Source organism: Pristis pectinata, chromosome 13 (assembly GCF_009764475.1).
Source record: "Pristis pectinata isolate sPriPec2 chromosome 13, sPriPec2.1.pri, whole genome shotgun sequence".
Taxonomy (NCBI): Eukaryota; Metazoa; Chordata; class Chondrichthyes; order Rhinopristiformes; family Pristidae; genus Pristis; species Pristis pectinata.
The window spans coordinates 48,735,893-48,761,137 of NC_067417.1; the positions used below are offsets into that span (position 1 = coordinate 48,735,893).

At 42.9% G+C, this 25,245-nt stretch overlaps 1 protein-coding gene across 2 annotated transcripts in view; it reads left to right on the forward strand.

Annotated features, from left to right (window-relative positions):
- st3gal2 (ST3 beta-galactoside alpha-2,3-sialyltransferase 2) overlaps positions 1-25,245 on the forward strand; it is a 229,283-nt gene that overhangs the window by 73,436 nt on the left and 130,602 nt on the right. For both annotated transcript variants that reach the window (XM_052028584.1, XM_052028585.1), the window contains exon 2: positions 20,587-20,645. The gene's annotated coding sequence lies outside the window, so the exon portion shown is untranslated. The remainder of the gene's footprint in view (positions 1-20,586; positions 20,646-25,245) is intronic.

Consider the following 25,245-nt stretch of genomic DNA (forward strand, 5'->3'; position numbering starts at 1 on the left):
AGAAGGGATATGGGCCAAATGCAGGCAAATGGGACTAGCTCAGATAGACATCTTGGTCAGTGTGGATGAGTTGAGCCAAAGGGCCTTTTTCCATGACTCTAACTCTCAAGCAAGCACCAAGACTTCACTTGGCTGGTGGTAAGAAGAGCCTCCCTCAACAGGTCCTTCATTCACAACTAGAGTTTCGTACACACCGCCCACTGTTCTTGAGGTTGCTTCAGTGTGGATGAGATGGTCATTCATTTCTTTGTGGACTGTGTGTTTGCCAAGCTCAGAAAAGGTTGTTGAGATTCGTACCAAACAACTGCGTAACATGGTATTCTAGTCTGCAGGGTGTTCCTATTAAGACAAACATCAACTGCTGCTGGAAGATCATCAACTCAGTGAAGGTTTGGTTTGCCTGAACCTTGAACCTTTGGTGCAAGAAGCTGTCTGCATCCAAGTGCTGTGCAGACTGGCACATTGCAAGGTGAAGGAGTACGTGCTGATCGATGCCCCACGCAATTGCTGTAAAGGTTTCGTGTGGAAAAGCTAGTGTAGGGTCCTCCTGTCACTAGACATTGAGGGGCAAGGCCTCCCTGAAGGAACGTTTGTGAATGAAAAATTGATGACATATGTATTGTAAGCAAGTGTAATGATCTGTTTGGTACAGTGATTGAAGACCAAGCACTGTTCCCCATATTATTTAACTGCACACTTTAAAAATAAAGTGTATTTTTGGAAAAATATACATAGCTAGGAATAATCTAAATCCAAGAATTCCCCATTATGACAATGATAAGCCTGCAGTGACTGATTTTATGCCTCAAGTAATGAAAAACTCTAGTAGCTTTTATGAGACTCTCATGAATTTCCTGATGTGTCTGAGAGGAAAGAATTTTCTGTTCCCATTTTTTAAAAAGTATTTTTTTAATACTGACTATTAACTCCTATCAGGGTCATGAACTTTCAAGACTATAGATTTGAATCATTATACTTAAAATGTTATTAATATCAAAAGGAACGGTATGCTTTGTCAGTACAGTGAAAAGAGCTCCCAGATTTAGCTCCAGATTGGTTCTGACTAAACTGATTGCAGCAAGGACAACTACAATTAATTTTTGGTGTTGCCTAGGAATGGAAGGTAAAGTTCAACAGTGGTTCCTGCTCCTGATTGAAATTCATTGAGTGCTGTTGAATGTGGTTCAGGAGACCTATATCTCAGATTGGGTGCAGGTAGCAGATTTCCTTCCCCAGTGGACATTAGTGAACCAGACGTTGGAAAACAATCTGGTCGTTCACAGACACCATCATTGTTCATCTGTTACAGAGTTATTAAATTAATTAAGCTGCAGTAGTAGGAACTGCACTCATGTCTGCAGATCGAGTCTAAACCTCTGGAGGTGAGTAACCTAACACCCATAGCACTGTATCTCAAAGCTTCTGATTGAATTTTTCTGCCATGTCTCCCATTATCACTATTCACTTGCTGACACAATTGTTATATTTGTGTTGAGATAAAGGGATCTGCCACTATTAGTGAAAGAGCAGGTAGAAAAGGGCTGGTGTGGCTGAGCAAGAGGCAAAATTAGCAATTACTAGAATGAAAGCTGTCAGGAAAATTCTTTTCAATTTGCTGGTTTTATAAACCCTCCAGTTGTCCAGAGACATGCTTATAATTCTGATTCATGAAGAAGTTCCCAGGTAATAAAAAATATTTTTTTTATTAGTTACAGTTGGATTCCAAAATAGTTGGAAGGGTTGGAGCAGCAGCAGGATCATTGTGCTCCTGGTATGGCCAATGGGAAGTAAAATAAGTTTTAATTAAATGAGCTGCATGCTTTTGCTTTGTGTCAATAGTGAAATCTCTTTTTCAGTGTGCATTTATCCTTGAGCTGGACAGAGTTTTTAACGTAGAACATACAGCGCCAGACAGGCCATTCGGCCCAGGATATTGTGCTGATCTAGATGTCAATTTATACTAAATGTCCTCCTCCTGTGTATCATCCATATCCCTCCATTCCCTTCATATCTAAAAGCCTCTTAAACTCCATCAAAGTGCCTGCTTCCACAACTACCCTGGCAACCCATTCCAGGCACCTACCACTCTCTGTGTTTTTGTTTTAAAAAAACTTGCCCCTCACATCACCTTTAAACTTCCCCCCTCTAACCTTAAATCCATGTCCTCTGGTGTTTGACATTTCTACCCTGGGGATAAGATTCTGACTGTCTACCCTATTTATGCCTCTCATAATTTAAAAAACCTCTATCAGGTCTCCCCTCAGTCTCAAGTGCTCTAGGGAGAACGACCCAAGTTTATCCAACCTCCCCTTATAGCTCCTACCTTCTAATCCAGGCAGCATCCTGGTGAACCTCTTCTGCACCCTCTTCACAGTCTCCATATCCTTCCTATAATGGGGCGACCAGACTGCACACAATACTCCAAGTGCGGTCTGACTAATGTTTTTTATAGCTGTAGCATGACTTCCAATGCAAAGTACTCATTTAGTACCTCAGCCACTTGGTCTGACTCCAAGCACAAGTTCCCTCCTGTATCCTTGAGTAGACCCACCCTCTCCTTACTTATCCTCTTTTTTTCTTAATGCAAGTATAAGATGCCTTGGGATTCTCCTTGATCCTGCTTGCCAATGACATTTCAAAGCCCCTTTTGGCCTTCCTAATCACCTGCTTGAGCACTTTCCTACTATCTTTATATTCTGCAAGGGTGCAGTCTGATTTTAGTTTTCTAAACCTTGCGTATGCTTCCTTTTCCTTCCTGACTAAATTTAGGACCTCTCTGGTCATCCTAGGTTCCCTTATTTTCCTGTCCTTGTCCTTACTCCTTACCGGAACATGCAGATCCTGAACTCTGATCAGCTGGTCTTTAAACAACTTCCACATGTCAGACGTGGACTTGTCCGACAGCAGCTGCTCCCAATCAATGTCCCTTAGCTCCTGTCTTATCCTGTTGTAATTTGCCCTGCCCCAATTTAGTACCTTCCCACAAGATCCAATTTTATCCTTGCTCATAACTATCTTAAAACATAATGAATTGTGGTCACTATTCCCAAACTGTTCACCCACTATCAGGTCTGTCACCTGGCCTGGCTCATTTCCCAAAACGAGGTCCAGTATGTTCTCTCTTCTAGTTGAAGTCTCCACATACTGTTTCAAGAACCCCTCTTGGATGCGCTGAAGAAATCCCACCCCATCTAAGCCCCTTGTATGAAGGAAGTTCCGATCAATACCTGGGAAGTTAAAGTCCCCCACTATGACAACCCTACTGTTTGTGCACCTTTCCGTAATCTGTCTACATATCTGTTCCTCCATCTCCCAGGTGGCTATTGGGAGGCCTGCAGTATAATCCCATCAGTGTAACTGCACCTTTCTTACTTCTGATCCCCATCCAAATTGCCTCTGTGGATGAGCCCTCCAGTATGTCCTCTCCGAATACTGCTGTAACATTCTTCCTTATCAGTAGTGCAACCCCTCCCCCTCTTTAACCCCTCTCTCTATCACGTCTAAAACAACAAAACCCAGGAACGTTGAGCTACCAGTCCTGTCCCTCACACAACCAGGTCTCTGTAATGGCAACAACATTGTAATTCCATACACTGATCCAGGTTCTAAGTTCATCCTCCTTACCTGAAATAAACACAGTTCAGCCCACCAGTCCCACCATGTTTATTAGCCTGCCCCTTGCTGTCCTTCCTTTCAGTCTTACTTGTCAAACTATCTTTCTTGCCTTCAACCCTACTACCTGTTGCCCTGCTGCTATGGTTCCCATCACCACCACCCCCCCCCCCGCCCCCCAACTCTGGTTTAAGCCCTCCCTAGCAGCACTAGCAAACCTCCCAGCGAGGATATTGGTTCCCCTCCAGTCCAGATGCAGACTGTATTGTTTGTACAGGTCCCATTTTCTCTGAAAGAGAACCCAATGATCCATAAATCTGAAGCCCTCCCTCCCGCACCGGTTCCTTTGCCGTGTATTGAACTGTACTATGTATCTATTTCCCGCCTTACTAGGACGTAGTACAGGTAGTACTCCTGAGATTACAACCCTGGAAGTCCCACTTTTTAACTTTCTACCTAGCTCCCTAAATACATTTTGTAGGACCTCATCCCTGCTTCTGCCTAGGTCATTGGTACCTATATGGACCACAACCTCTGGTTGCTCACCCTCTACCCTCTTAGAATGTCTTGTACCTGCTGTGAGACACCCTTGAGCCTGGCACCAGGGAGGGAACACACCATCCTGGAGTCTTGCTTGCAGCCACAGAAACACCTTATCTGCACCCCTTACTATCAAGTCCCCTATCACTATTGCTCTGCCTGACTTCACCCTTCCCTTCTTTGCCTTAGAGCCAGGCACAGTGCCACTGACCCAGCTACTGCTGCCGGCCACTGATAAGTCATTCACTCCCCCCCCCAACCCCAACAGCATACAAAGGGGTATACCTGTTGCTGAGAGGAATGGCCACAAGGAAACCCTGCACTGTCTTCCTACTCCCTGTACTTCTCCTGGTGGTCACCCATCTATCTGTAGGCTGCACTTGAGGTGTGACCACCTCACTGAAACTCTCATCTATGATATCCTCAGCCTCCTGGTTGATCCTGAGTACATCCAACTGCACCTCCAGTTCCTTGACCCAGTCTGTCAGGAGCTGTAACTGGGTGCACTTCCCACAGATGTAGTCATTAGGGAGACCGTAAGGTTCCCTGACTTCCTACATTTTGTAGGAGTAGCATTCCGCTGTCCTGACTGCCATTTTATCTACACTAACTCAAAGGTCATGGATTAAGAGGAAAATAAAAAGCTTACCTGTTCCTTCTCGCCAAAGCCTCTTGAGCCAAAGCCTCAGCTCCCTACTCCTACACTTTTGTTGCATTGTTAATTTATTTTTACTATTGTGAACATTTACTGTTCTGATTTAGCAATATCCAGTGACCTTGGTCTTGTGGTAGATTTATCAGGGAGGCCTGTGTAATAATAGGAGCATGACATGAAGGCTGTTATCGCCCTCTCTAGTCATGCCACTCTTAATTAAACCCACACTGGGAAGTAAGTTACAACTACTTGCTGCGCAACTGATAGATTACAGGTACCCCTTTGTTCTTGGACATTCAACTGTGCATGGCAGCGTAGCAGTTAGCGTAATGCTATTACAGCGCCAGTGACTGAGGTTCAATTCCATCTCAGACCTCAGTCTGCAACTATAATACTCTTTACAAAATGTGTATCATTTGGAATGACAAGGGTACAAAGCATGAAACAGAAGTCTTTTGTGGTTTCTTCTAACACAATATATTTTCGTCACAAAATATTGGACACGCACGGTCTTTCTAAACATTAGATTGTTATCACAGTGGTGCAGTGTGTGGCAGTGACTGTCACAAATGGATCGAGATGGCCATCTGGAAGCTGATGGTTTTAATTACAGTGTCAGAGGAGTGAGCATTGGATAAAGCTGTGATGTTTGTCAAGTTTTTTTATAGAGGCATTTGTCTGGTTACAACGAAAAACAAAGCAAAGATGCATGTCTGAAAACTTAGCTTAATTCACACTTGCTTTTCATGCACAAATTGCACAAAAGTATTTAAATTGGGTAGGATCCTCATTCTTAGTGAAATTGTGCTTGAGAAATTGGACTGGGCAGCTCTGTGCACGGTTCAGTGATGTTTCTCTGTTGTCAGGTGTGTACTTCCTGACATTGCAATTCACACAACGGCCATCCCTGCCCTTACCAATATGAATTGGAGCTTCTAGGTATAACTTAGGACTGTTCTAATGAACAGTACATCTAGGACCACATTATTCTACTTTGTTGCATTTATGTCTATTAAAGAGACACTCTACTGACATCAGCAGATTGAAACTTTCCCCTTTTTCAAAGCTCATTGTGGAATCGGAGAGAGGACCAAGTACTGTAGCTACATTGAAACTGCAATGAAATAGTCTCAATGAGGAACAGATAGCATCTTGGGCACTAGGATATGTTATCGTTGCTGACTTCCTACGAGTGTAGGGCTCCCCTTAAGCTGGATTTTCAACGTAAAGGGGTTCCACTTCCTAAAGGTCCAAGTGGTTGTCAATTAGCAGAAGACTTTCATGATGGTGAATACCATGCTTCCACGAAGCACATAATGTCTTCATCCTTAGACTGTTTCCACAACCAACAACACCTGAAGAGAAGGGGAGGCGTGTGAGGCTTTGACCACTTGGTTCTACCATTGTTGAATGCCTCTGCAATAAGAACAGCACAAGCATTAGAACTGTCATGGAAAATCCCATTATCCTTATGAAAATGAGGTCCCAGTGTCTGCATCAGTCCAGGAGTATCATCATGGATATGCTGACAAGTTGTGTGTTACCTTTGCACAACCTAGCTATCCAAATTTAGCAGATGGTTGCAGAAAAAGAACAGAAAGATAGGAAGACCTGAAGGATTTGATGAGCAAGCTGAATAACAGCAGAAGCAAGAAGATCAGCAGGACCGGGGAAGTTCCAGCAGAACACCAGCAGGGCAGAAGAGGAAGGCTTTGACCACACTGGCATTAATAGACTTATTGACAAAGGGACAGCTGCAAAATTATAGTCCCCAATCCACATTCCATTCCTTAACACCAGCATACTTCACTACTAAGCAGCCAGGAGAGCCAAGATAACATGCTAATTCTTTACATCCATCACTGCAGGACCACCAACACTGAATACAGCTTGGCAGGAAATGATTCCCTGACCCTATAATGTCAGTGGCTTGAGGCCAACAATCAGTATTTCCTCTCCAGCAGCACTTTGCTTAAACAACTATGACCTCTGCGCAAAATACATTTTCCTTGCATCAGCTAAACTCTGCTAGTGTCGAGCATTGGTTGAGCTCTTGATCCCTTCAGAGTGCTGCTCAACCTTGCAGCTGTCTCATCAGCATTATTGCCACAGCAGCTGAGAGCAATGTACATAACATCCTGATTGGATTGTCATTCAATGGGTTAGAGGACTTGAGGGGCTAACATTTGAAGCCAGTGAAACATAAAAAAACCTACAGCACAATTCAGGCCCTTCAGCCCACAAAGCTGTGCTGAACATGTCCCTACCCTAGAAATTACTAGGCTTACCCATAGCCCTCTATTTTTCTCATCTCCATGTACCTATCCAACAGTCTCTTAAAAGACCCTATCGTATCCGCCTCCACCACCGTTGCCGGCAGCCCATTCCACACACCCACCACCCTCTGAGTTAAAAAAAAACTTACCCCTGTCATCTCCTCTATACCTATGCCCCAGCACCTTAAATCTATATCCTCTTGTGGCCACCATTTCAGCCCTGGGGAAAAGCCTCTCATCATCTTATATACCTCTATCAGGTCCCCCCTCGTTCTCCTTCAGGCCGAGGAGAAACATGCAATTATTCAGTGAGGTATCCCTAATGAGACTCCAATTTATATTGACATTAAACATTTCAGGGTGTGCAATAGGGTACAACCGATGAAGCATCAACAGGAGAAGGGCAACTTTTCAGTCAGCTCACAACAGTTGGAATTGATCAATGTACTGATCAATGTACTTTCCTGGATAGGCTATCATTTTGCTAATTTTTTTTTCACATAATCCTATCCCTTTCAGTCCCCAACATTAAGCAGGAGCAGGGCTGTCCCAGAGAAGTGGTGCCATACAGCAGAAATGTTACCTCAGTGTGTGACCCTCCTCAAATTTTTCTATTTCTCTGAGGGAATCCCTCTGTTAGAGTTGTTCTGGTTAACTATTGTAAGAACAAACAAGTAGGGAAAAGAATCACATGAGTGGCAGAACAACATGGCAGTTGTAGCATTTGTTCAAATACTTTGCATCAAGTGTTATGGATTTTTAAGGGAAAGCATCATTCAGTGTGTAGATATTAATCATGGTTTAACTTGTGAATGTTACCCAACAGGCAAGACATTAAACTTTTTTAGTTGAAACATGGTAGGTTCTGCAACAATGAAAGCAGCTGCCACACCTGCGTAATTTACCTTGGCACTATTAAACATGCTGTTGGCACTAAATAAGAGCCCTTATTGCAAGTTTTTTAGGTAAGCTTTGGTATAGAGGAGGAGGTTTATACTGCTGCATTCAGATATGTGACTGTTAATGAAATTGCTTACAAGTGTAAAACAGACATGGTGTATCACAATCTTTTTTACACAGCTGCAATGCATAGTTTAATCTATCTGCATATCAGGAGTGTTCTGTAACCACACTAATAACGGCAACTGAAGAAACATGGTAGAATGCCATTTACCATGCTGAGTGAGTCAATTTCTTATTACTCGGATCTCTCCGCATCCTCCTCACAGTCTGCATGATGTGATATGAATTGCAAATAGCTGAAGGCCCCAGCACCTGTTTCTGAATCACCCCACTGCTTACGGCTCCCAAAATGATTTGTTTATTCCTACTGTTTCCTGGTTGCCTGCTAATTCTCAATCCAGCCAGTACAATGGTTCTAATTTTGATTCATAAGCTCTTGTGAAACACCTTGTTAAAGCCTTTTTCAAAAATCCAAATACACCACATCAGCTGGTTCACCCTTACTGCTTACAACAGATTTATCAAATGTGATTTCCCTTTCATAAATTCATGTTGACTCTGCCCGATCCTACTATTATTTTCTAAGTGCACTTTTGTCACCTCCTTAATAATATGGATTCATGCAGCACAGAAACAGGTCATTTGGCCCACTATGTCCATGCCTATCATTAAATACTCCTATACCAATCCCAGTTGCCAGAGTTTAGCCTGTAGTCTTGTATGCCTTGGTGATTTAAGATGCTTGTCTAGGTGTGTATTAGATGTTGTGAGAGTACATCCTCCACCAGCCCCTCAGACCTTTAGATTCAGATTCCAACCACCTTCAGGTGAAAAAAAATTCTTCCCCTGCTCCCCTCTAAACCTTTTCCCTTTACCCTACACGTATACCTTCTAGTTTTAGACACTTCTGCTATGGGGAAAAGTTTTCTACTATCTGGTTAGACCACACTTGGAGTATTGTGTTCAGTTCTGGTCGCCTCATTATAGGAAGAGATGTGGAAGCTTTGGAGAGGGTGCAGAGGACGATTTTACCAGGATGTTTTCTGGATTGGAGAGCATGTCTTATGAGGATAGGTTGAGCGAGCTAGGGCTTTTCTCTTTGGAGAGAAGGAGGATGAGGGGTGGATTGATAGAGGTGTACAAGATGATAAGAGGCATAGATTGAGTGGACAGTCAGAGACTTTTTCCCAGTGCGACAATGGCTAACATGAGGGGGCATAATTTTAAGGTGATTGGAGGAAGATATAAGGGGGATGTCAGGGGTAAGTTTTTTTACACAGAGAGTGGTGGGTGTGTGGAATGCACTGCCAGCAGAGGTTGTGGGGACAGATACATTAGGGACATTTAAGAGACTCTTAGATAGACACATGAATGATAGAGAAATGGAGGGCCATGTTGGAAGGAAGGGTTAGGTAGATCTTAGAGCAGGATATAAAATGTCGACACAACATTGTGGGCCAAAGGGCCTGTACTGTGCTGTAGTGTTCTATCTAGTCTATTTATTGCCTCTCATGAGAATGTAAGAAGATAAGAGCAGGAGGATGTCACCTCCCCCCTCAAGCCTGCTCTGCCACTCAGTGTGATCATGGCTGATTTCCCATAGTCATCTCCTCTTCTGTGCCAGTTCTCTAAAGCCCTCAATTCTCTGATGTTTCAAGATTTTATCTACTTCCTTCTTTAAGTACCCCCAATAATCAAACCTCCACAACTCTCTGAAGTAGATTATTTGAGTTTCACGCTCTCTGCAAGTTGTAGTTCCTGTGCACCTCAGTTTTAAATAACTGCTCCCCATTCTTGTAATTGTCTCCATGTTTAAGATTCTCTCACTAGTGAAAACATCTCAACATCCACCCTGTCATACCTCGTAAGTATCCTGTATGCTTCAATAAGATCTTCCCTCATTCATCTAAACGTAGATCTAATTTATTTTAATCACTCATGATAAGGCAACCCTCTCATTCCCAGGAATTAGCCTAATGAATCTTTTTTTTGGTCTGTCTCTAAAGCCATTATATCTGTGCTTAAATAATGTGATCAAAATTGTGCAAGGTACTCCAGGTGTGGCCTTACTAGTACCCTGTACAATTGTAACAATACTTCCCTATTTCTCAACTCGCACTAATGGCTAATATGCCATTTGTCTTCCTAGCCCTTTGCTGCAACTACCTGTTAACATTTTACGATATATGCACAAGAACAGCTAGATCCCTCTGTATTTTGCACATCTGCAATCTTTCCCCATTTAAGTAATTATCTGCCTTTAGATTCCTCTCATTGAAGTGTATAACTTCACACTTCCCACATTGACTCCATTTGCCAGATTTTTGGCTACTCACTCAACCTATCCATATGCATTTGCGGTGTCCTAATATCCTCAATGCAACATGTCCTCCTACCTATTTTCAAGTGATCAGCACAGCTGGATACCTTGCACTCTGCCCCTTCCCCCAGGTCATTAATACAAATTTTAAATAATTAAGGACCAAACACTGATGCTTAATTAAACTGGACACAATTCCAGCATTTTCCCTGATCCTGCTGTTAGGCTTTAACCGACCTATAGGTTACAGTTTCCTCTCTCCCTCCTTCCTTAAATAATAGTTACATTTGTTACTTTCCAATCTGCGGAAATCATTCTGGAATCGATGAAACATTGGAAGGTGACAAACAATGTCCGCAGCCAACTCCTTCATAACCCAACACCACAGATCGTCAGGTCCTGGGAATTTATTGCCAATAAATCCCATTAACTTCTCCGGTCCTAATTTTTTTTTACAATTTCTTTGACCTCCTCATATTCTCATATGGTATAGAAGGAGGTTGTTCAGCCCATCAGGTCTGTACCAGGTCTCAGAGCAATTGCATCCTCCACTATGTATCCCTGTAACCTATTCTCTCTCATGCTTGTCAACTCCCTCCTGATTCTCCTGCCACCTACCAACGCGGGGGGTAATTTATAATACCACTATCATCCCGGTACCAAAGAAAAGCAAGGTAACATCCCTAAATGACTACCGACCCGTGGCTCTGACATCCACCATCATGAAGTGCTTTGAGAGGCTGGTCATGGCACGCATCAACTCCAGCCTCCCAGACAACCTGGACCCATGCAATTTGCCTATCGGCGAAACAAGTCTACAGTGGATGCCATCTCCCTGGCCCTACACTCAGCTCTGGAGCATCTGGACAGTAAAGACACATATTTTAGACTATTGTTTATTGACTACAGCTCTGCTTTCAATACAATAATTCCAAGCAAGCTTGTCACCAAACTCCGAGACCTAGGACTCAACACCTCCCTCTGTAACTGGATCCTTGACTTTATAACAAACAGACCGCAATCAGTGAGGATAGGCAGCAATACCTCCGGCACGATTATTCTGAACACTGGTGCCCCCCAAGGCTGCATCCTCAGCCCTCTACTGTACTCCCTATACACTCACGACTGTGTGGCCAGATTCTGCTCTAACTCCATCTACAAGTTTGCAGATGATACCACCGTTGTAGGCCGTATCTCAAACAGCGATGAGTCGGAGTACAGGAAGAAGATAGAGAGCTTAGTGGAATAGTGTCATGACAACAACCTTTCCCTCTAATGTCAACGAAACAAAAGAGCTGGTCATTGACTTCAGGAAAGGGGGCGGTGTACATGCACCTGTCTACATCAATGGTGCTGAGGTCGAGAGGGTTGCGAGCTTCAAGTTCCTGGGATAGTGAACATCACCAACAGCCTTGCCTGGTCAAATCACGTAGATACCACGGCCAAGAAAGCTCACCGCGCCTCTCTACTTTCTCAGGAGGCTAAAGAAATTTGGTTTTGTTCCCTTTGACTCTCACCAACTTTTACCAATTGCACCATAGAAAGCATCTTATCTGGATGTATCACGGCTTGGTATGGCAACTGCTCTGCCCAGGACCGCAAGAAGCTGCAGAGAGTTGTGGACACAAGCCAGTGCGTCACGAACACCAGCCTCCCCTCCTTGGACTCTGTCTTTATACCTCTCGTTGTCTTGGTGAAACAGCCATATAATCAAAGAGCCCACCCACCAGGACATTCTCTCTTCTCTCCTCTCCCATCAGGCAGAGAGATACAGGTGCCTGAGGGCACATACCACCAGACTTAAGGACAGCTTCTACCCCACTGTGATAAGACTATTGAATGGTTCCCTTATACAATGAGATGGAATATGACCTCACAATCTACCTTGTTGTGACCTTGCACCTTATTGCACTGCACTCTCTCTGTAGCTATGACACTTTACTCTGTACTATTAGTTTTTACCTGTACTACATCAAAGCACTTTGTACTAACTCAATGTAACTGCACTGTGTAATGAATTGACCTGTACGATCGGTTTGTAAGACAAGCTTTTCACTGTACCTCAGTACAAGTGACAATAATAAACCAATACCAATAATAGCCAATCAGTCTGCCAACCAGCATGCCTGTGGGATGTGGGTGGAAACTGGAGTGGCAGTGGGGAAATGCATGCAGTCGCAGGGAGAATATGCAAATTCTGTATAGCACTGGAAGTCAGAACTAAACCAGGTCAATGGAGCTGTGAGGCAGCAGCATTATGTGCTGGGTCACTATGCCTCCCCATTCTATGTTGTTCTCCACTATTTCTGGAAGCTTTTCTGTTTTGTCTTCTGTGAAGTCGGGCACAAAATATTTGTTTAATTTCCCTGCTATTTTCTTATTCTCCTGTGTCGATCTGTAAGAGATCCACATTAACCTCCACTAATTTTTTTGCTTTTTACATATTTATAGAAGTATTACAACTTGTTTTTATTTCTTTGCCCACCCCCCTCGTCATTTTCTACTCAGCATGTCAGTCTGTACTTGTGGAGTGAAAGAGAGTTAAAATTTCAGGTTGATGATGAACCAACTTTAACTCCTTTTTTCCCATATCCATGGATGTTATCTGACTGGCATTTCCAGCATTTTCTTTATAATTTCTATCAATCATCATCTTTGACACACTGTCCTCCTGCCTTCCTACACCAATGGCAAAACACTTTCTTGTCCTACCTTATCAGTTAATTACCTATTTTCCCACTTCCAATATTTCAAAGTTGACTTTTTTTAAAGAAAAGCACACTTTTTCTTAAAAAAATACTTTGTGACCACCTTTTCCGGCTGCATGCAGCAATGTCTTAAAGATTAATAGTTAAAGCCTGGACACTCCAGTGCACTGCTGGAAGACTGGCAATCCTAGTTTAAGCAGCAAGATATCTTTGCCTGTTCAGGTGCACATTAAAGATCCCTGTCTGAATTAAAGATAATGAGAAAGCAGTATACAATGAATGGAACAGACATAGCAGAAGTAAACTCACCGTACACCCAAGGTAATAGTTACATCACATTTAGTGTTCAGGGCATGTAGAGAATGAATTTAAACAACTTAACAGATTGTTAGAGTTTTCAGCCAAGACAGGTGAGTAGTAGTACGGCTTTGTAATGCACCAGTCAGATAACATCTGAGGTGTAAATTCGGTTTTGGCCAAAATACATCTTCCTGGATAACGATAGTCCTGCAGCGTTGCAGGTCACTACAGTGGGAAGATGATGAGGCGCCTTTTTTTGATTTTTCCCCCCCCACCACCAACCCTTCATATACTAGGCTCTCTCTAACATGGTGAGAGATTATAGGCAAGCAACCATAGGTAATGCCCCTAAATACTCCCAGGTAGTTTGTGCCGAGAGGTTGAGGGGGGAAGTTCGGCAGCAGGTCACCAGGATATGGCTGCAGTATACCCTAGAGGAGCAGAAAATGGAACAGAAAATATGAACTGTACCTTTTTAGATGTAAAAGAAAACAAGAGTTTGAATGTTGCCTTAATTTTTCACCCATGTGTATGCCTAGGAATTTGCCTCTGGTCAGTAGTGCCAAACCCACACTGCAAGCTGCAGATGCATGTTTGACTCTGCCTCTAAAATTACACTGAAATATAGTAGTTGGAGCATAAAGCTTTAATACTACATTCATTTGGATATTTAGGATGCTGTATCTTAAGCAGTTTATTGACTTCACAGGAGTGTTCAAGGTCAGTGAATGTATCATCAAATGTCACATCATACCAGCTGCACGACTATGCTTATGTGTAGTATCCATATACTTAATCTCACCTTCACAAATTTAATATTGATGCAAGTCTCACACCCACAATTCATATTTCGTAGACACTGATGAGTATTTAACATTGAAGATCTCTACAGGGACATCTCCCTTCTCTAGCAGGGCTAGATGGTGCTGAACTGGAGGCAGCATTAGTGAACTGGAGGGGAATGACTGTTCCCATTAGCAGATGGTGCAAGGACCAGGATGGTAGGTTTTAAATTTTGGTTGAAAAATGCAAGGGAATTGTAAAGAAAACTTAGTTGTGCAGAGTGGTTAGGAGCTGAAATTCACTACATGCATGGAAACAATCAGTCAAGGCTTTCAACAAAAATTTGGATAGGCATGAGGGAGCATAATTGGCAGTGCTATAGGGAAGGACAGAGCCAATGAGTGACAGAATTTCTCCACTAGCAGCCAGTAGAGCCTTCTAGGGCAGAATGGCCTATTTCCATGTCATAACTGTTTTATGATTCCTTTCTTGATTCTGCCTGTCCTATCCCCATAGAGGAGGTGGTGTGGGCCTTTATTAGGATGGCTGTAGCTGAGGCTATTGCCGGTGGCCAGGCCAGAACATTGTGAATGAAAATGTCCTTGTATCTAATCCAACCTGCATTTCATTTCCTCAAAACCTACACCTGCTTGTTTTTCACAGGCTGGAAATGCCATAAGGAAAGAGACTTGCACTGGTACATTTTCGTACACATTTCCAGAATGTGCCAAAGCACTTTACAGTCAATAAACTTTTAAAATTTAGACACTTTTGCATGTAGGAAATGCAACAGCCAATTTGCACACCTCACATTCCTACAAGCAGGAATGATGCCTATATAATCTGTTTTTGTTTTATATAAATATTGTTTGAAGAAGAAATATTCATCAGATCACCAGGAATAATATCCCAGCTCTTCATTTTAGCACTGCAATCATTACTGTTCTCAGCATGAGACTTAGAACCCAGAATCTACTGAACAGAAGACGAGTGCTTGCAGCTGAGCTTCTAATGCTATTTCACAACTTTCTCTCACTATAGCCAATAACTAGAACCTCGCCAGGAATTTGTCAAAGAGTCAGTGATGGATATACATTTTTCTCCAATTTCACTTAAGCGGCTGCCAATCCAGATAAAGGCAGTGCACAAGTTAGGGAGAAAAGTGCAGAGGAAGGATTTGAACTTGGCATAACACAGGAAAAAAAAGTATGCTGCAGGCAAGGAACAAGGCAGGAATAATCAGAGAACAGCCTAAGAATGTACCAGCTTTTGACAACTTTAGTGGGCCAAGCTACAAAAAATAGTTGTGGCTGTACACACCATGTTGGGAAATGTGCCTGAATGCATAAGGTCAGTATAATTGAGTGTGGAGGTATCCAGCACAGCTTGGCACATAGCATTCAGAGCGCTTGGAAACCTTGCTTTCCAGCTTGGATTTGGTGCCCTACTCCTTCAACACATTTGTGGAACCAAGCATAATGCAGTTTCTCATGGCTGGCAGCTCAGCTTCCTTCCCAGCACGAGCAGGGGCCACCTCTTGTTTGAGTGCTGCAGTGTAAGCATGGACTGCTTCCATCTTAGCATTGCATTAGTTCAAAGTAACTTTTAGAATGTTACAGGAGTTCAGCAATCTGTCCTTAAAAGTGCTCCTGGCATTGATGGGGTGCTGCCCTGGGGAAATGGTAGTGGCAGTATGCAGCACAAAACCTTTGTCCTCCGAATGCTAAAACCCATACTTCCATTGTTGCTCTGGCTGTTGCTAGCAGGCTGCTGCTGACTGTGCCTACAGAACCTGTTTAGGAAATGTAGCTAGCCAAGTCGTTGAAATGTCAATTGAAGAACATTTTGGAGATAGTGATCAAAACTCAAGTTTGAAGGTAGTTATGGAAAGGGATAAGGGTGGACTGGAAATTAAGATCCTGAAGTGGGAGAAGGCAGATGTTAATACTATAAGACAGGACCTGGCAAAACTAGACTGGGAGCAACCACTTGTGGATAAGTCTACATCCAACAAGTGGGAGTCATTCAAAAGTGAAATAGTGAGAGGGCCAATGTGTTTGTGTAAAGGTTAAGAGTAGGACAGCAGACTCGAGGAACACTGGATGTCTAGGGACGCTAAGGAAACAGTATATAAAGAAACAAAAAGAAGCATATGGCAGGTATAGAAATTGAAAACTGGGAGGCCTGTCAAAAGTATAGAAAGTCTAGGGGGTGGGGTATGTTCCTAAAACAAAACTAGGAGGGCAAAAAGGATTTGTGAAATATCACTGACAGCAAAATTAGGAAAAAAACAGTTTATAAGTGTAAGATGGTAACCAGGGAAAGATTAGGGTCTATAGGCAGCCAAAGGAGCAATCTGTGCATGGAGCCAGAAGATCTAAGTGAAGTCTTAAATGAATACTTCTCATCTGTATTCACTAAGGAGAAGGATATTGTGTTTGGAGAATTCAGGTAGGGAGTGGTGAATTATAGAACATTTAAGGAGATATTAGGTGACTTAGTTGGTGGATAAGTCCCCAGGGCCTGATGAGTTGTACCGTAGGCTGCTATGGGGGGAGATTGCTGGAGTCCCAGTAGAATTCTTTAAATCTTCACTGGTCACAGCTGAGGTCCCATAGGATTGGAAATGTGTACCTTTATTCAAGAAAGGCAGCAGGGATAAGGCAGGTAATTACAGGTTGGAGAGTTTAATGTTGATTGTCAGGAAGTTATTGGAAAAAGGATGGGATTAACCAAAGATAGCATGACTTTGTTAGGGGGAAGATCCTGTTGACCAATTTGATTGAATTTTTCAAAGAGATAACAAAACGGTTTGATGGGGCAGTGAGGTTGTTGTTCAACCCTCTCGACACCTCCCGCCACGCCCTCGCCACCCCACCCCACCCCACCCCACCCCACCCCACTGCATTCCATCTGCCCATCATTTCCTCTCCATCTGGTTCCACCAATAACCTACCAGACTCTGTCTCACCCCACTCCCTACATACTGCTATATACTGGCAATTTTTTCTGTTGCCTCTCAATCCTTATGCAAAGTCTCGACCCGAAACGTTGATTTACACCTTTTGCTTGCACAGGTGCTGCTTGACCTGCTGAATTCTTCCAGCATTCATTTTTTGTTTGTGGTCCAAAAGGTTAGAGCCAATGGGATTCAAGGCAAGCTGGGAAATTGGATCCAAAATTGGCTTGGTAATGGGTTGGCTTGGTGATAGTGGATTAGAAGTCTGTGACCAGTGGTGTACCATGGACCAGTTGCTGTTTGTTACATACATTTAATGATTTGGATATGAATGTTGAAGGTATGATTAGTAAATTTGTAGATGAACGAAAATTAGTGTTAATGGCAAGGAGAATATTCTTAGACTACAGGACAAAATTGATCAGGTGGATAGATAATGGCAGATGGAATTTAATCCTGATAAGTGTGGTGATGACCTTTAGGAGGACTAAATACTGTTAATGGTAAGATGCTAGAGATTATTGAGGGACAGAGGGACCTTGGTGTACAAGTCCAAAGATTCCTGGAAGTAGTTACACAGGTAGATAGAGTGATGAAGAAAGCATTCAGGATACTTACTGCCACACTTCTGAAGAGTCCTCTTCCATTGACCCTATTTCCCAGGCTAGAGGTTGGGAGCTGATGACTGGGGCTAGGGGCTTGATGCTTGCTGTGGCCAGACCTTCCTTCCTTCAGCTCCTGATGGCTCTGCCTGGAGCCTCATCAGGAGGAGGGAAGCTGTTGTGAACATCTTGCAATTGCAAGGCTGGAGGAATGACAGTTTCCTTTCCACTTCAACCATCACTTTCACCTGTCATTTTTTCAGTCAAATCCCAAAGCAACTGTTAGGTTTGATGTAGTTTCCTGCTCCCTTAATGCTTCAGGCAAGGAAGGTCACAACAGCCACAACAGAATGTGAGAGTTGTACATGTGTGTGGTCACAGCCTGGTCTCTTTGGGTGAGGAGAATTGGCACATTCTCGCCTTCAGAACCAACAGTGGCACCTCACTCCCTTTTGCTCTGAAGATCTGCAGCATTTTCATGCAGCCAGCGGTGTTCTTGAAGGTCATGTCAAAATGTCCATTACCTGGGAAATCCCACAGGCAGAAGTGTCTGGCAGTGTTGCAGGCTCCTTGGCAATCTGCCAGTTTAGCAGGCCTGGCTGCTTTGAAAGAGCAAGCTACTGTTGCATTAGACCAGTTCCTGGTTATTACTGAAGATCCCCCTCTACACCAACAGTTAACATAAATCCACACCCTAAGAACACAGCAGGAAGCCACAGAACTCTCGGTGCATATCCTTGGATTGCAGTCCAGAATATTTATAGAGAATAAGCAACATACTTGACCTTGGCCAAAATTCATGATTTTCCTGCAGCCTGACAACACAACGAGGTCCTCACAGCCTGGTGCAGGGTAAAATTAGTGAGAAGATGAAAATAATTGCTTAACCCTTTGTGTTAACCTAGCCCACCAATCCATTTCCTCACCATGTCCCTTCATCCCAGTGCTTGACTTCTTCCTGCCTACTACTGAATTACCAGCAAAATCTCAGGAATCTGAGCTAGCTATGCTGTATTACAGTGAACTGCACAGGCAGCCCTCTCTGTGACAAGAAAGTTGAAAGTACCAGACCTGATCTGACCTTCGAACCTTAGAACACTACAACACAGAAAACAGGCCATTCGGCCCTTCAAGTCTGTGCCGAAATTTATTCTGCTAGTCCCATTGACTTGCACTCGGTCCATAGCCCTCCAGACCTCTTCCCTCCATATATCTCTCCAATTTATTCTTAAGAGTGAGCCCACATTTACCATGTCAGATGGCAGCTCGTTCCACACTTCCACCACTCTGAGTGAAGAACTTCCCCCTAATGTTCCCCCTAAACCTTTCCCCTTTCACCCTAAAGCCATGTCCTCACATAATCTTCACATAATGCCCAAATAAATATACGTTACAGCATGGGTTAGTCATTTTCATTCAGGAGTAGGAATGCATTGGCAGAAGGTAGCAACGATTCTGGCACAAGTTTATGCCCGTGTCAGCCACAGATATACCATGAGATCAACTGGGGGTGGGCAGACAATATAGTAGTTTTTTTTCCAACAGCCAAAGCAGTTTGTAAATTTATTTAGGATTGCAATAAAATATACCTTCATCCCTTTATTTTCTCCTTTCTTTAACAAGAAAGACTAAATTTGTTCGGCCCCAAAAGCAGTCCTGTAGATTACTATGCATGATTAACTGTAACTTATTCAGTGTAATGCAAGCATGTCTACCTACTAATTTGAAATGAAGGTGGCATCCAGTTGGTGTTAACTGTGCTGTTCATTGACTGTATGTTTCAGCAGGGACCTAATATCATGAGTGGCTTAAGTGGCAGATGCTAGCAGACTTTCTACAACTGTAGCTTATCTGGAAAATGGTGAAAAAAAAGATAAAATTGAGAAGAGAGAGGGCTCTATAGTTTCTAGTCATGGCACTAGTGACCTTGGTGGATCAGCTGGAAAGGGGGGGTGCTGCTCTGTCTCTGTAGTGAAACAGTGGGCCCTAAAAACTTATGCTCAGAAGACTAGTCGTCCCAGACACCACTGAAAGAAGTACTTGCATGACTTTTATAGTATGTTTCATATCTTCTTTTAGATGTCCCAAAACTCTCTATGGTCAATTAATTCCTTTTAAAGTGTTGTCTCTATTGTAATGAAAGAAATACCACAGTTAATTTATGCACAGGACTTCCATTATAGGAGGTGCCAATAATAGAAAACTGTTTACAGAAAGCAATCTGATAATGACAATGTGAAAATCTATGTTTTCGTGATAATGGTTGAGAGAGAAATGCTGGCCAGGGTAAATCATCTGTTCTTCAAAATATTGCCATGGTGTCTTATCTGGCCAACTGAGAAAGCAGACAGGGCCAAGGCTTAACATTTCATCTGTAAGGAAGCACTTACAACAGTGCAGGACTGCACTGAAGTATCATCCTAGATTTTTTTTTGCCCAGAATCTCTGGGGTGGGACTTAAATCTAGAACTTGGGTAAGAATGCTCCCATTTGAGCCACAACTGACCCTCAATGATATCAAACCCCAGGAACCTGTATGGTGACACAAAACTGCTCAAAGCTGGTGAATGTACCTTCAAATGTAGTATCCCACAGACTGTTACACCAGTCTCAGGCACAGTTGGTTCACTACACATCAGCCAGAATTTTTTTGTTAAGAGATCTGAAGTGGGACTTGAACCTAGAATTCAGTCTCTAAAATTAGCAACCTCCTACAATCCATTCTGCGGTCACTTGGTTGTCTCTGGGTAGGAACACCAGGAAGGGAAAAAGATGGCACCCAGCTAATGTACAAGCATGATTAATTGTCTAGGTTACCTCATCCTCCATTCCTCTTTCCTCAATTTGTTCTTCTCTTCTACCTTTTAGAAAACACAACAGGCATAGAAGTGAGTAACAGTAAGAAGAAATCAAACAGCATCCAAACTGTAAGTAGATGATCCCTTTAAAATGTATTACTGGTTTATTGTTCCTGTTGATGTATGAGGAAAATAGTCAAGATTGTCTTCAAAGCCCCTTTGGGAAAAAAGGATAACATCCTGACCAACACAAATTATAGAGTCATAGACTCCTACATTCCCTGGTCCATGACTGCTCAAAGTGGAAAAGAAAACACTGGGTACCGAGGACCATGCAGCAGGAGCACACACCAACTCCACGTTAGTGACAGAAGTAGATGCCAGCTTCCAAACCTCTTATCTGCCTGCTCTGCCAAGTACTTCCTGCCTCACCCATGCCAACCTATAGTCTAACAGAGGCCTTATTGGTCACCTCAGAATTAATGGCGTTGGAATGGAAGCAAATTATCCTCAGTCTTGATGGACTGTCTAAGGAGAAGATTAGAAGCCTCAAGCGTGTTTAAGAGAAGGTGTTAGCTGCAGCCTCCAAACGTCAGTGTAGCATCAAATAAGTTGAATGGTGATTGATATTATGATTTGCCTACACCACATCCTTCTGATGGGCATTCAGTGGCACATGCTAATGCCCACAACGTCTGCATCTAGCTAGTCTTAGATTGCTGAAAACTCTTGGAAAAGCCTAGTACTACCAAGTTCAGTTTTGTAATATGATGAAGCTTTGAGCTGGAAAGAGGAGATTGATTTTGTCAGACCTGCCCTGTACTGCAATTCACATACATAGTTTAAACTGTTCAGTTCCTGTACCGTATTCAAGGAAAGTGATTTAAATGTTACTGCAGGCGTGTAGTCATTGAGCATTTGTTCTACTGGAAAGTCAGTCAATGACACAAAGGGATGAATTGGTCGATATCAAATCTTTGAACGTGATCTTCAGTAGACAGAAGGTCAATAGGAAAGAGTGCTATATTTGCATTTTCCAGCAATTTTACTTATTATTATCCTTTAAAGAATCATTTACACTTTATAATAATTTATTTTCTGGTGCTTTAACTTCCAGGTAATAGATAACAGAGTCAGCAATTCTGAGTGCCTGAAATCAGCCTGAAATTGACAAATGGATCAATAACTCTGGGCATTCATGTGGCATTTTCAGATTAAAAACAGTTCCAAATTCCTACACAGGAGCCAAAATGGTTAGTTGGAGGGGGGAACTGAGTTTTTAAAATGGTCTTAAAAAAGATGGGGGAGGTGGGGAATTTGAAGCAGTAATTCAAGCCGTCAAGGACACTGACATAATAGAACTCCCTGTGGCTGACGATGATACTGAGTTGCTTAGCCGTATGCATCAAAAAGGTCCAGGTTCTCTCTCTCAAATTAGTTGATCTTGGGCAGATAGGAAATTTACAGAGTCTTTTACAACACTGGTTTAGGAATAGAAAATTAGTTTGATTTCTTAGCTGTGACCATGGGCCCGTGATTCTCGTGTAAACAGGATCAGGCTCAATTGTGAAGATTATTTAGTTGATTAGCATACCCATAGTCAAGATCAAAGTCTGAATATTGAAGAATGCCCATTGAGGCAAGGAATTAGAAGGCTCCCTGTGCCTGTAAAAAGCAACAAGTGATTGTCGGTGTTAACAAAAACAAAAAACCTGCCCTGATACTACTTTTAATATAGGAACTTCCTGAAGCGTTATCAAATCAAATTTGACTGAAACCACCAACGAAGTATTAGGACAACTTGTCAAAGAGGTATATATTCATGAACATCTCAAAGAAAGAGAGAGAGATGTGTGCAGATCAATGGATGGAATTCTACAGGCAAAGACTCCATTAGCAGAGAGAAGTGCAAAGGCCAGAATTGGAGGAGCCTGGAGATCACAGAAGTTTGTAGATATAGGTCAAGCAACATAGACAGAGTGCTGAAGGGCATGCACCAGGCATTCTTAAAAATGAGATCCTGAGTTGACATAATTTTAACGTGTGTGCTGAACAACATATAATGGATAGATCTAAGCAATCCCACAAACAGTAGATCGGATGAAAGGTCTGCTAAGTCTCATTATGAATGATGATGAATAACTAAAAAGCTGATGGATGGAGGAGCCTCTAAGAATATCCCCCTCCCTGCAAGACTAAAGAATTTCCAGGATGTGAAAAGGGCCAAGCAAATTTCTGTATTTCTTCATGACATAAGAGGCCATTTTATTCTGTTAACTTTGTACCAGTTCATAGAGCAATTCCTTTCACCAACTAATTTTCCAGTAATCTATTCATCCCCTATTCCCATCACTACCACCCCCCATGTTCCACCACCCAGCTGCACTACTAGGGGCAATTTACAGTGGCCAAATAACCTACCAACCTATGTGTGATTGGGATGTCAGGGAGGAAATCTACATGGTCACAGGGACAACATACATACTGCACACTGACATCACTGGAGGTCAAGATTGAACCTGCGGCACTAGAGTTATGAGACAGCAGCTCTATAACTGCACTACCATGCCACCTCCAGCTGATTAATCTCATCTTCCTCCTGAGATCCTCAATGTCGAAGCCGCTCTTCTGCCAATTCAAATCACATAACAATATCAAAACATCGAAGAACATGGATACAGCAAAGTCTATGGGACCAAACAACATCCGAGCAGCAGCATTGAAGACTTACACTCCAGAAGTAGTCATACCTCTATCCAAAGTTTTCCAACTTTGGCCAATGCCTAACAATGTGGAAAATTGTTTAGATATACCCTGCTTACAAAAGCCAGGACAAATTACCAAGCTGACTACCACCCAGTTAATCTACTCACACTCAAAGGCAAACATCATGACAATGCTATCAAGTGGCAATTACTCACAAAAACCTGCTCACTGCCCTGTTTGGTCTTTGCTACTATCAGTCAGCTCCAGAACTTGAATCAATCTTAGTCTAAACAGGGAGAAAAGAGCCAACTACCAGAGGTAAAATGAGGCCTTTGACATCAAGCCTTTAACAAAGTGTGGCATCTCAGTGTCCTGGTGAAAACTGAAGTCAGTGGGTATAAAAGAAAAAAACACTCCGAAGGATAGAGCTATACCTTGCACAAAGGAAAATGGTTGTGGTTGTTGGAGGCCAATCATTTCAGCCCCAGGTCCTCACTGCAGGTGTTCCTCAGAGCAGTGCCCTAGCAGCATATCTATCTTCAGCTGTTTCATTGAGGCCTCTTTCCATTATAAGGTCAGAAGTGGGGATGTTCACTAATGATTGCATGATGATGAATTCCTTTGGTAGCTCCTCAAAAAGTGGTCTGTACTTGAAGGCACTACGTATATTCTACTCTACTCTCTACTATACTCCACTCCCTATATACTGATGACTGTGTGGCCAGATTCTGCTCTAACCCCATCTATAAGTCTGCAGATGATACTAACATAATGAGCTGTATCTCAAATAATGATGAGTCAGAATACAGGAAGGAGATAGAGAGCTTAGTGACATGGCGTGATAACAACGACCTTTCCCTCAACGTCAGCAAAACAAAAGAGCTGGTCATTGACTTCAAGAAAGGGGGCGGTGTACATGCACCTGTCTCCATCAATGGTGCTGAGGTTTAGAGCTTCAGGTTCCTACGAGTAAACATCACCAATAGCCTGTGCTGGTCCAACCACATAGACACCATGGCCAAGAAAGCTCACCAGCGCCTCTACTTCCTCAGGAGGCTAAAGAAATTCGGTTTGTCCCCTTTGACACTCACCAATTTTTATCGATGCACCATAGAAAGCATCCTATCTGGATGCATCACAGCTTGGTACGGCAACTGCTCTGCCCAGGACTGCAAGAAACTGCAGAGAGTTGTGGACGCAGCCCAGCGCATCACAGAAACCAGTCTCCCCTCTATAGACTCTGTCTATACCTCACGCTGTCTTGGTGAAGCAGCCAGCATAATCAAAGACCCCACCCACCCGGGTCATTCTCTCTTCTCCCCTCTCCCATCAGGCAGAAGATACAGGAGCCTGAGGGCACATACCACCAGGCTCAAGGACAGCTTCTATCCCACTGTGATATGACTATTGAACGGTTCCCTTATACGATGAGATGGACTCGTTTGACCTTGCACCTTATTGTCTACCTGCAATGCACTTCCACTTAGCTGTGACACTTTACTCCGTATTGTTATTGTTTTTACCCTGTACTACCTCAATGCTCTCTGTACTACCTAAATGCACTGTGTAATGAATTGATCTGTATGAACAGTATGCAAGACAAGTTCTTCACTGTACCTCGGTACAAGTGACAATAATATACCAATACCAATATTTCTAGACAACATCAACTGATAAGTAGTAAGTAATGTTTATGACACACAGTGATGAGCAATGGCCATGACCAACAAGACAGTCTAACCACCTACCCTTGACATTCAATGGCAATACCACTTCTGAATCAACCTCCTAGGGACCAGAAACTCAACTGCTTAAGCCACACAAATACTGCGGCTAGAGCAATAGCTTAGAGGCTGGGATTCCTGTGGTAAGTCACTCACTCTGGACACACACGATACAAGTCAGGAGCATAATGGAGTATGTTGGCCTGATGTGGCCTGCACTGTAGAAGATGGTGGGGGGTGCAGTGGAATCAAGAGACTGGCAATGTTCAGATAGTGAGTGGGGCTGAGGATAGAATCAA